Here is a 13,153-nt window from a genome sequence, read left to right as displayed (position 1 = left end):
GCCGAGGCCTGCTGTGTGCCTGTCTTGCTTCTGTTTACTCATAGTGCTCTACATCACCTCCGGTGGCTCTTAAAGGATCAGTGTCCTTGCTTTTAAGTTTTCCTCAGGCAAAGGCTGGGTATCTTAGGGTATATTAAGTACCTTCCCTTGTAGCAAGGTGCTTGAACAATAGGTTATAGTTGTCTAGTTGCTTGTCTGTGTACTGGCCTCTGCCTGTCCCTGGATTTGACCATTCTCTGCCTTACCTCTACATCTTCCTCATAATCACCCAGAGTTGTCTGCCCTGACCCTTGGATTGATTCTCAATTTAACAAACACTGCCTGCCCAGAACTCGGCTTCTCCCTGACTTCAACCTTTCCTTACTCTTCGGTGCTACACACCAGAGTCTCTCAGCCCCTGTGAATCAGCAGCCTCTGAACTGAGACTACTCTAGAAGGTAGCTGCCTGGTGGTTCCCCTGCAGTAGAGTCTAGATCCCTGTATAGGGGTTAAAGTATGGAGACCAGGGGCTGCCTGGATAACAGTCTTAGCAGTCAACCCAAGCCAAATAAGTTCAGTAGGCACAGTGGATCTACATTTTCTTCTATAACATCTTCTTTTCCATGGTTTTCCAGTGCTGGTGCTTTGATAGTCCTCCTAGTCTTTATTTGCAAGTGGCCAGCATGTGACTACTGCAGCCAATCACATGCCATGACACTGGCATCATGGTGCAGCGCTGAGTAGTGATGCTAGTAAGGCAGGGCACGTGACTGCTTCGATCACTGGGTGCTGTGGTTTCATCCTAACTGCCAAAGTAATAAAGCTGGATCACTGGAGGAATGAAGTGGTAAAAGCTCTTTATTTTATTTTATTTCTTTTTTTTTTATAGCATTTTAAGCTTTTTCAACTTTTTTTTTTTTAGAAGTTAGATAACCCCTTTAATATGGTAGTCTAATGCATATCTGTATTTTTTTCCAGGCTCCCTTTAGTGTATTCTGCAGGATCTGGGACTTTTGTGTGACCAGCAATGGAGATACAATGTAGCTACATGTTTAGCTGTGGTCACAGGAAGTTCTATCTGCTACACAATACACTGCCTCTCTCTGCTGCACAGACTTGTCTTTTGGTCCCTTCCATACGGGTAGCAGAATGTAACACTTCAAGGCAGAATGTGCAGAAACCAGATAGTTACACTGTATTCTAGCTAGTGTACTGTCAGGGAGATAATGTGCAAGGAACAGCAAAGGCTTTGACTACAATTGAGCTGGATCCTGATGAGATCTGGAATAGTTCCTGACACAGATGCAGGAAATCTTGGTCATTTACAGTAATGATAAAAGGTACCAAGTAGAAAACTCCATGCTCTCCCAGGGCAGGATTGGTTTTGGCACTGACTGACTGGTTCCACCTTCCAGTAGCTTTGTCTTTATTACAACCCCTTCTTCTTCATCTTCTTGTTCTAGAAGAGACATCAGAAAGCAGCTATAAGTGGAAAGGCAAGGACTGAAAGGAAATAATTGTCCCCTTCCTCCTGTGATATGGACATACTCAAAAGGGACACCTGGCAAAGTTTACGAGGTAAGGAAATGAGATCTACTTGAGAAAATAAGTTGATGGTTTCCAGGGGAATGCTGTCGTTGAAAGCAAACTCTCAGGAGCTAAATGGGCCTATTGTACTGGGAATGGCCTTCATGCACTCCCAGTGGCTCTGTTGAATTTTAAGATGCGGTGTCTTATTTTCTCAATCTGGCAAACAGCGGATTTGAAAGGCTTCAATTGTGTCATTTGCACTTTGTATGTTTCTCTTGTTGCAGTGGTGGATAAGATGGAAATGACGGAAAGCAGCGGTGTGCCAAAGTACCATCATTACAATCACAATGATGACACTTTATTTGAAAACCATTTAGTCTTAAAGTGTACCCATCGTCTATACAACGTATAAAGAGGGGGATGCCTTTGAACTGCATGAAGGAATAATAGCTGTGCACTTCTGGACATCTAGCGAGAATCCTGCCTTCTAGATAAAACATGTGAAATAGATTAGAAAGCTTGGCGAGGCCACCCATTCATCTGCTACTACATGGCACCCATTCAAATACATGGGCAATCATGTAAATACATGACGGTATGAAGTCCAACAGAGTGGCAGAAGTGTTGTGACTCAAGAAGATGAGAGATCCTTGATGTTCATGTTCCCTAGTAAGTCATAGGGAGAGGGGATGTACAGGTGGCTCCGTCCTTTTGTAATTTTAAAACATTGCACCCAGGGGTGTAGCCACTATGGAAGCAGAGTAAGCGTGTGCTACAGGGCCAAAATTTAGGAAGGGGTCCAGTAGGAGGACAAATGGATCTACTTTCAGGGCCCAGAATGTGGCGAGTATGGTGCTCCTAGTCCTAGCACTGGTATTACTCAATACCAGTTGAGCCTAGTCAGTTCTAAATACATCACTGATTGCACCATCATGCTCACTAATCTTCTACACATGTATGACGTCATAGGGTTTTTACATGGTTTGGGGATAGTGATTCTTGGCAATAATCCCAATGGTCTAAAGTGGTTTAGGGCTTACTACCTCAGGTAGTCAAGGGTGGTGAAGGGGTCAGCAGTAATATATTTGGTGCACTAAGGTGGTTATGGGTTAATGACTAAATCCCTGGTGGTCTAACGTGTGGTAGAGCTCCTGATAGTTTAGGATGATAAGGGGTTTTCTCACAGTTGTCTTACATCACCGATAAACAGGATTGGTTATAAATGTCTGATTTTTTGAGGGGCCCCAAAGATCACTAAAGCGGAGGTCCCAATCACTCCATCCCTCTTCACTTCACTGCACAACAGTAGTGAGGGGAACATTGAATGGAATGATGGTCAAGCATGCGTGGTGCCGCTCCATTCAATGTTTTTGGGACTTGATGGAGACTGCTGAGTACAATGCTCACCAGTTTCTGTTAGACATTGGCTTGATGCATGCTTGACCGCCGCTCAATTCAAGCTCCCGCTAACTGCACAACGGAACGGGGTGGGATTGGGACCTTGGGATTTTTATTTAATCTAAATACAGCCAAAATTCTGTGCTGATTAATTTGATTAAAATTGGTTGGAGCTCTTCTTTCCAGTACAATTTGAGGTCCCGATGCGCTGCTTCCATTCAAACAGACACCACAAGGGGGTGCTGATAGTGATTTCAATACTGGTTCTATACATATGTATGTAAGGAGCTCCATTTGTGACAGAAGCAGGAGAAAAAACATTACTTTGGCAGTGTCGTCGCTTCTCCCAAACTAACTATTTCAGCAGCCACTGCAACTGCTCCCTACCTCACTGTATTAAGAAACCATGCTCAACTGTTTTGAGCGATCTCTGCTTGTTAAAAGGGTCCCTTGACCATATACTGATCACAGGTTGTCACTCTGGACCCGCTATGTTCAGCTCAGGGGTATACACAGCCCCACCCCACATGCATGCTGAGCCCACACTATATTATATCTCTTTTGGTGCCACAATGGCTTCCATTAAATTCATGAGTGCAGGAACCTGCCAGGTGGAGGTAGTATTTAGCATTAGTTTCCTGTCCTAAAGAGATCGTCTTACCATTGGCGGACAGGCACAAATAATTTTATACAAAATCTACTTTCACACTTGCAGCAGAGTGATCCGGCAAGCAGTTCCGTCCGGCAATCTGCATGCAAACCGACAGCATTTGTAGACGGATACGGATCCGTCTTACAAATGCATTGCAAGAACGGATCCATCTCTCCGGATGTCATCCGGAGAAATGGATCCATTATATATATTTTTTACATTTTTACCGGTCTGCTCATTGCGGTATTTTTAATGCCGGATCCGACACTAATGCATTTCAATGTAAATTAATGCCGGCATTCAGGCAACTGATCCGGAATTTTGGACAGAGATAATTCCGCAGCATGCTGCGGTATTTCCTCTGTCTAAAACGCTGTTCAGTGACTGAACTGAAGACATCCTGATGCATCCTGAACGGATTTTTCTCATTCAGAATGCATTAGGATAAAACTGATCAGTTCTTTTCCGGTATTGAGCCCCTATGACGGAACTCAGTGCCGGAAAAGAAAAATGCTAGTGCGAAAGTACTCTAACCCCCATTTTTTTTTTTTTGCACTCTCAGGCAATGCAGAACACAAGGTGCGACTCCCAACATTTTGACAGATATACAGTCTTTATAATCAAATGCAATAATACACTTTAGATAATAAAAATAAATGGAATAAAGAGGCGTCCTCCAATTCACAGATTTTAACTGACTTCTGTGTCAGAAAAAGTGGAACAGGTGCTTTATAAATATGGCGGCGCTTATTCTGAACACCATATTTCACAATGCATTTACACCAGACAAATAAAAACATGAATACATGTTCTGCTTCCCTTCACACAATACATTATGATATAGCTGCCAGCAGCCACCACTAGGGGGAGCTCAGTCAGTAGTTTTTTTCACAATTGCCATAGAATGCAAAATAATCTTTGCACTTAGCTCCCCCTAGTGGTGACTGCCAGAAAATGCAGTGAATCTATGTCGAGAACAGGGAAGCAGTTCAGCACCTGGTCCTCGATCCTCTTTAGCAGTCGCGTGGTCTGCTTCCATGGTAGGTACCCCACTGGTTGAGAGGGAATCCAGCTGGAAGTGTTTAATTCCCCTAGAGCGCCACCACAGGGGAAATTAAGTATTACACAGTGATTAAAAAGTTGCAATGTCATATTTGAGACTTTTTCAGCTTCTTGCCAAGGGGTGAGAAAGGGGATGTGGCCTAATGGAATAGGCGGAGCCTGTCACACACCCTCCTGATTTACTATAAACTTGCCTGAGAAACTGATGTAAGCTATAGCTCAAGTCTATGCCATAGATCTGAGTTTCTGGCACACCGAGGGCACCTGCCTTTTAATAAATTAGGTGCACCTCACTCCAGCACACACGGCATCAAGACTGGAGTATGGGAACGCTAGTCTTCATAAATACCCTCCACCATTTGAAACCACTCTCCTCGTTTGCCAAGAGTTGAGGATTCAGAACATCAGGACCCCCCCTTCCCCCATTAACTCAGAATGGATTATATAAAAATGAATCTTCTACATTAGACAGTAAATTGTCCGGTTTGGAAAACCCATTTCCAAATAACCTTTTATCCAACTATAACATAATAGAAGGAGGTTTAAAATTCATGCAACCAGACAGGAAAGTGGCTACAGAGAGGATCATTTACCTTTGAGGAACCAACAAGCTCACACAAAATATAGATTCCAACTCCAATTCTGTAATTCATTGATTCCCCTGTGGTGGCGCTGCTGTGGAACTAAACACTTACTGAAGGATTTCCCCACAGATGGCAGCCTACGACAGGTGGCACATAACCCTTTTAAGGAATAGCTGCCCCCTCTCCTGACATGTCTGTTTTAGTAACTACTTGCATCCCCCATGTGACAACAATTCTGGAGAATCTATTCTTATGACTTTATCCTGTATTATTCCTGCTAGAAGTTATGAATGAATTGCTAGCAGTTTGCAGTGAGGGTCCAGATGGGTGATACCAGTTGGGGGTGTGTCCCTGCACACTGGCAACACTGATTGGATAGTGTCAGACTGTGCTGGGACACACCCCCAACTTGTAACACCAAGCTGGACCTTCGCTGCAAACTGCTAGTAATTCATTTAGTTCGTATGAATGGGTCCGCATCCTTTCCGCAATTTTGCGGAACGGGTGCAGACCCATTAAATTCAAGATGCGGACAGCACACCGTAGTTCCGTTCCGCGGTCCTGCAAAAAAGATAGAGCATGTCCTATTCTTGTCCGCAGCCACGGACAACAAAAGGCATTTCTATCACAGGGCCGTCCATGTGCGGTCCGCAAAATTTGGAACACACATGGTCGGTGTCCGTGTTTTGCAAATCCGCAATTTACGTTCCACAAAACACTTGCGGACGTTTGAATGGAACCTTGTACAGATGCAGCAGAGTTACCACTCACAGTGATAACGCGTTAACTAGATGTGATAACTCAACAAGTGTGACTGTTAAAGGGGTTGTCTCATCTCAGAAAATGGCGGCATATCGCTAGGATATGACCTCATTGTCTTATCCTGCACCTTTAGCGAGAACGGAGCCCCGAAAGTGGTGGAGGACGCGCTGCACATGCACAGCCGCCCTCCATTTATTTTCTATGCGGCCGCCATAGGACGCACTGGCTCGGCTATTTCAGTCGGGCCCTTAGAAGTGAATGGGCGCGGTGGCCGGCCATGCGGGATGTGCTCCTATTCACTTCAATGGGGAGAGTGCTTGTGGTGGCCGGACTGGAGTCCTCTAGCCACCACTCTGGGGGCTCTGTTCTCGATATAGGTGCAGGTCCCAGAGGTGGAACCCGCACCTATAAGACAATGGGGGCATATGCTAGCGATATGCCCCCATACTCTGAGATGAGACAACCCCTTTAACTCTGCTGCATCCATAGCTTCTAGCAGGAATAATAAAGGAATGACACATCATATTGTCATGAGAAGATGATCCAGAATTATTACATGGGGAACTCAAGTAGTTACTAAATCAGACATGTCAGGAGAGGGGACGGGTCTTCTGTAAAGTGACAATGTCCGGGATAAATTATTTAAAAACCTGATGCCCAAAAATTACATTTTCAAATGATAATTCTCCAACACATTTCAATTTGACGAGTTCAAGTATAGTGAAATGAGCTAATTGCAGATATTCGACTTATCGCCAAGCTTGATATGAAGAACAGCTTTTCCCTTAGGCTTACTAACATGCGGTATATTTAGAAGATCGCATATTGGTTTTGAGAACTTTCCAGTATGCCTGGAGAAAAGTATGTATCACGCTGAATTATTAAACGTGTACAAACAGAACCAATCTCATCACTTGTCCACATGAACCGAGGTTTCTCCAGCTCGTAATCTATACTTTACATCTCATTTACAAACAATATTAGCTTTTACCTCAATTCAGAATGTAAAGTCCAGGTCAAATATATTGAAGGGAACCTGTCACCAAAAAATTCATTGATAAACCAGGTACAATGTCTTGTAGGGCTATCTCAGCTGAATTTAATGGTACCTTTCACTTGGCGATCCGTTGCTTCTTTCTGGAGAAAAAAATATTTTAATCCATATACAAATGAACAATTATGTGCACTGAGGGCGGGCTCAAGCCACTTGGTGCACCCTTGCTTCTCCTGCTTCCTCTGCCAACTCCTCCTTCTGCTCCTTGATTGACAAGACCAGATGAGTTGACTATGCAGGAACCTGACCCTGCCAATCAAGGAGAGGGAGGGGCTGGCAGAGGAAGTAGAAGGGGCAAGGGTGCATAGAGGGGCTTGGGCCCACCCATGGTGCAAAAATGCAGGAAGGGGCAAAGGTGCACATAGTGGCTTGGGCCCACCCATGGTGCAAAAATGGATGAAGTGGAAAGGGTGCACAGAGTGGCTTGGGGCCACCCATGGTGCAAAAATGCAGGAAGCGGCAAGGGTGCACAGAGTAGCTACAATGTGATTGGTTGCTAGTCAGACTGTTTTAATAAAGCAGGTCCTATGTGTGTCTCTATACAATGGGAGCCACATGGAATTTCAGTTAGAACCCATAAACTTCGGCACTCCAGGTGTTGTCAAATTACAATTCCCAGCATGCTCCATTCATTTCTAAGGGAGTTCTGAGAAGAGCAGAGCAATTATGCACGCTGGGAGTGACGGAGTTTGCCTACCCATGCTTTATGGCATTCATGGATATCATGGTGCATTATGGATCGGTACAACCTGGATTTTTCCTTTTTGGTTTTAACATAACATTTCTAATTTATTTTATCTGAGGTTTGAGTATCGAAAATTGGTGAGTGCTACCTGTGTGGTCACATCGTGTACATCAAATGAAGAGATGTCACTGGCCTTGGTGGTCCAGGCAACCCCAATTTTTCCCTACCCCACTCATCTTGCCCAAAGCTATGAAAAGGCAACTAAACGGGACACAGCTACTGTCCATTCATTGGGTGCTTTATGTTATTTGAGCACTGTATGATTTCATTATTTGGGCACTATATGGTAAACCATAAAGGGGGTGTCTATAGAAGGTTCTCCACAGGGCAGTAATCAGGGATAGTAGCCATAGGGTGTGCAGAGGTAGCAGTCGCTACCAGGCCCAGGAACCTGAGGGGGCCAAAGACCCTTGTGCCACAAAACACACTGGTATTATAAAAAGTGCTTAAAGGTCAAGCTACACCTCTGGCTGGAGGGAAGGGTTTAGGTCAAGAATTTGGCATGGGGGTTGCCATTTAAATTTTTGCCTCAGGCAGCAGGAAGGCTATGTGCTTCCCTGCCCCCCGGCCACAAAGCACTGAGTGAAGCGGGGCCCAAAATGAACTCTTGCACCAGGGCCCATGAGCCTTTAGCTACGCCCCTGAGAAAACCAAAGCCATGTATGTAGTCACTTAGAGTGGATTCAAGCATATTGTGGACTTGTAGAAAATCTGTGTGTCACTGTATGGGTCCTGTGTAAGGCATTAGGGGAGATTTATCGAAACTGGTGTAAAGTAGAACTGGCTTAGTTGTCTATTGAAACAAATCAGATTCCACCACTACTTCAGAAAATGAAAGGTGGAATCTGGTTGTTTCTCAGTTTTTTCTCTGCACCACTTTAATAAATGTCTCCCATTGTATTATATTCTATAAACAATTTTCTGGGTAGAATACCTGTGTAATGCGGAATCTAATGAAAAATACCTCCAGTGTGTAAAATACCCGAGGCACAAGGCGGTAGACTGTGGCGTCTAGTCAAGGGCGCCTTTTATTGTTCTGTACAAAATGTAGCTGTGACATACAGTAGTAATGTGCATATGGTGAACATTAAGATAATGTTATTTATAGTGCACAATCTTATTTAAGGGAGCACTAGACAGAAAATGCAAAAAGGAAAAATAAAAAACATATGCCAGCACTTCTTCCCTTTCCCTTGGTCTTTTTTTTGTCTAATTGTATAGTTAAACTTTATAAAAAATGTCCCAAAAAAAAAGTCGCCACCAAAAATATTTAGTCAACAAAAACAAAAAATGACCTGGGGTGTCCCTGTGTAGGGAAATGGGAGAACAGTGTCTGAACCAATGTAAATCCTAACAACAGGGACACACAAAGGGTAGGGCTCGGTAAAAGCTCCGCGTTAAATAGTGAAAACAAACAGACAGGAGCTCATAATACCAAAAAATATATATGTGCTTTTATTAAGACATGATTAAAAATAGAAATTGACATGAATGGAAATAATGGATAGATAAATGCGATGCCATAAACATGATGAAAAGGGGGCGGAGGACTAAAAGAAAAAACGCCACCCTGGGAAGAAAATGCACACGGATCACAAAGCATGGTACATAGTGTATGTAAGACATGGGAATCACATACAAAATAAATAATCAAACCCATGTACAAATGCAAAAGCAGTAAAGTACCAAGTGAGACACCTGTCAGCGCATATCCCCTCAATGGTTAAGGACCAGGTATGCAGACAAAAGAAAAATGATAAAGATGGAAGTATGCTGCAAACCGGAATTCATAAGGAATAAATGAATGGAGGAGACTAGCAGAGGACAGGAGCTCACCCAAAAAAGTTACCGTGTGCGGAAAAGACCCAGGGTGGCGCTACCCCAACGCGCGTTTCGGCGTGCCTTCGTCAGGGGGTCCCTGACGAAGGCACGCCGAAACGCGCGTTGGGGTAGCGCCACCCTGGGTCTTTTCCGCACACGGTAACTTGCAGGGCTGCGGGCCGGGCCCGGTCACACCCTCTGCGACCGCGATCGTTACGCCCCTGATTAGGATCATGCAGAAAATGTTGCCTTTAGCATCTATTTCTAGGTTTAGAGTTCCTTTAATTGGGGATTGCTCAGATTTGTGATATATATCAAAAACTGTAATTACTATTTGTATCATATTTCTGAAATCTAATTCACCAACCACCAGCTATTTATATCTCCCCCATAAATGGAAGCAATGTGACCTATAGCCAGGACCGTTACCTCACTCTTGGCAGTGTTTGTCTCCGACTCTCGTTATGCCCTGTACCTGCTGACTTGGAACGACCTCCACGATGTAAGCTCCAAATTGGTTCCAGTCGCTGTTTAGATTAAGGCTGCTGTAGGCAATCAAAAACCCAGCAGGTGTTACCATGGGACAAGTGCTCATTCCACCCAGAAACCAGCATGCCAGCTTCGGATAACTCGCCGCACATACTTGTAGAGAGGTTATTAATTTAGGAGTTTGTATTGCACTAATGTGTCTGTGCCCTTGCTTTGATGTAGGAGCCTGTGCAGCCGTCCTGGATAAGGTGTCATGTCTATTTCGTCCATAGAGAAGGATGACTTTTTATTATGCTGATTTTAGGCTGTAGGGTTCTGTGTGTGTTAGCCAGTTTTAGGTCGGTTTTGGTCTTTTTTGATATTTTTGGACAGCAGTTAGATGTTACAAAGTAGTGAGCAGGACTTTAAAACTGCATGGTTTTTAAAGAGCACTTGTCAGCTGGATAAACCCCACTAAGGCTACTTTGAGACTCGCGGAAAATCTAATCTGGCAGGCTGTTTCGGCAAAGAATGGCCTGCCAGGGATCTCTAGATCCAGCTTAGCTGGATAGTGCTGCATGTCTGCTGGGCCCCTTGACTATAATTGGTTCTGGTGGTGATTCCACCACTCCCCGGTATTAATGCTGCTTGCAGCAATTTTTGTTCGGCATTTATGCCGGGGAGCAGCCTTATCTGTGCTGGATATAATTATAGTCAATGGGGTCCGGCAGTGCATGGCTCTATCCGGCTGTGCCAGATCCAGATTGCTCGGGCAGGCCGTTCTGTGCTGGAAAATCCTTCCGGATTAGCTTTGCGGCAGGTATGACGTTAGCCTAACCAGGCATACTATGTGGTAGGGTTGATCCTTCCTGCTAAATAAAACAATATCTTTTTGTTAAAATCCATGCCGCCATCCTGAGAAAACGGTCGTGTTTAAGTTAGGGTTTCAGTGCACCGATGGGCACGACCTAGCCCCTCAGAGGAATTCAGCTCCTCCGATTGCCACCCTTAGCCATTCCCCACTCCACCTGACTGACAGGGCCAGACATCCTCATTGACCTCTTGCATGGCCCTGTAATACCATGCATGGACAGTTGAATCTTCAATTGCGCATGCGCAGTTAGCATCTCAGCATCAGGGAAAGTTGGCAGAGATGCTAAGGGAGGAAAGCAGTGTTGCTGATGTGATCGAGGGGCTAAAAAACTGCTGATTTCTTCTGAACAGAGTTGGGCCGGGTTGACATCACCGTTGCTTCCCGTTCTTCTTAAAAAAATAAATCCGTTATTTTGAACATCAGTTATGATCAGTTTGCATCAGGTCGTGTCACTTCCGTCACAGATCAGTTATTTTTGACGGGAGGACTATTCCTCAGTCAAAAATAACAGATCTCTGACAGAAGTGACACGACCTGATGCAAACTGATCATAAGGCTTCGTTCACATCTCCGTTAGAAGATCCAGCAGGCTGTTCCGGCACACAGCAGCCTGCCAGATCCTCTACTTGCAGTCAATGGGGATCCGGACGATTTCCAGCATAAATGCTGGGTTTTAAAAGGCCAAAAAACGTTGTATGCCAGTAACATGCTGGTTTAATAGAGCTGGTCCTGCTGACAGATGCTAGAGATGGCTTGGTTTCACCCACAAATTATAAAATCCATGACAAATTTTTAATGTTCCTATAGAAAAAAAGTTTTTGTGCCATCAACTTTTTCGCATAAGAAAAAGCTTACTACAACTTGAGGTCCTTGCTGGGCGATCCAATTAAAACTGTCCTTTCACATGGCGTCTTTAGCCATCAGAATTTTGTCTCTGATTCTGTGATTTAAAAGCTTGTCCCTTCTTGGTGCGAAGTCCAGAGAAAAACCACTTGTCCATTTGCTGTTAAGCTCCATTTAATTTGGTTAAACTACGAGCCGGTTTGCAGTGTTCAAAGTGGAAAAAAAAAATAATGCTGCGGCAAAATCTACAGTGTGAACATACCCTAACGGTGATGGCCCCTCTGTACAATTTCAACCACAGCATCCTCCATATGTAGTGACTGCTTAAAGGATTCTCCATATATATAGTCATTCATAAGTGCCTCAAACTTGCCTCTGTAAGTGTCCTGCTTGTCCCTTTCTCTTGAAGCTGATGGTAGTCTCCAAGTAGACTAAGGATGGGCATACACCTTCAATAGCTGGCAGACAAACATTTGTTCGGCCAAAAGCTCTATCTCCTGACCCCCAATACACGTTCACAATCAAGTCAGCCAAGAATGCACATCTTCTCAATGGGGAGAGTGCCATAAACCACTGCCAGACACCCTGGTGATTGCTTATCCTCTGTGAGAACAAAGGATCCGCATGATGAAAAATGGCATAACCGAGGCATCTTTCCCCCAACATCTACTGATCAGATGGTTGGTCTCGTCTGAATTGGCTGGTTTGGCCGACTTTACCCTTATGTGCATGGGCACCAATAGTCTTCCAGTGACTGATGTTATCACTAGCTATCTGTACTAGTTAGTTATGTCAGCTCCAAGTAGAGGAGCTGTACTTGGTATAACGAATCACGCATGAGACCCTAATGTTTTTTCTGGATCTTGGAACATGATGGATATTGGTATGGACACTTGGAGTAGTACCCTAAATAAGTGGTTGACCTGCTGACAGGGGCACACTGATCATAGACCCTACAGGGAATTTTCCAAGTGGGCCATTGCCCCATAGGGACACTCAAACCCTCCTTACTGCTGATGGCCGGGTACATACTACTGGGGGAACCATAGGGGTCATTATTAGAGGAAGTCCAGGCAGCATGCTGAAGGTAGGGCTAGCTTGATATTACAGGCAATTGGAGGATGAGGGGGACAGAACGGGCAGCTATTGATGGCCACCACAACAGGACAGCTTCTGGGGAGGTATAGTATGCGGCACTGTGGTAGTTAGTTCTTCTGAGGTGGTATTTTGTGCTGCATTATGGTATTACTGACCCTGACAACTTGTTTTTGCCCCATCTGCTTGTGTTACCACACTTTCTGTCAGCTTGAACCCACCTACAACATTTTTAGATTTTTTTTCCAGGGCCTCTAAGTTCCCAGTCCACCCCTGCTTACTGAAC

At 44.4% G+C, this 13,153-nt stretch overlaps 1 protein-coding gene across 1 annotated transcript in view; it reads left to right on the top strand.

The window, feature by feature from the left end:
- LOC122939501 (nebulette-like) overlaps nt 1-13,153 on the top strand; it is a 64,589-nt gene that overhangs the window by 1,867 nt on the left and 49,569 nt on the right. The window contains exon 2 of the mRNA XM_044295570.1: nt 1,443-1,557. The gene's annotated coding sequence lies outside the window, so the exon portion shown is untranslated. The remainder of the gene's footprint in view (nt 1-1,442; nt 1,558-13,153) is intronic.

This window comes from Bufo gargarizans, chromosome 5 (assembly GCF_014858855.1).
Source record: "Bufo gargarizans isolate SCDJY-AF-19 chromosome 5, ASM1485885v1, whole genome shotgun sequence".
NCBI lineage: Eukaryota > Metazoa > Chordata > Amphibia > Anura > Bufonidae > Bufo > Bufo gargarizans.
Note: the sequence above shows the minus strand (reverse complement) of the source record. Positions and strands in the feature narration are given on the sequence as shown.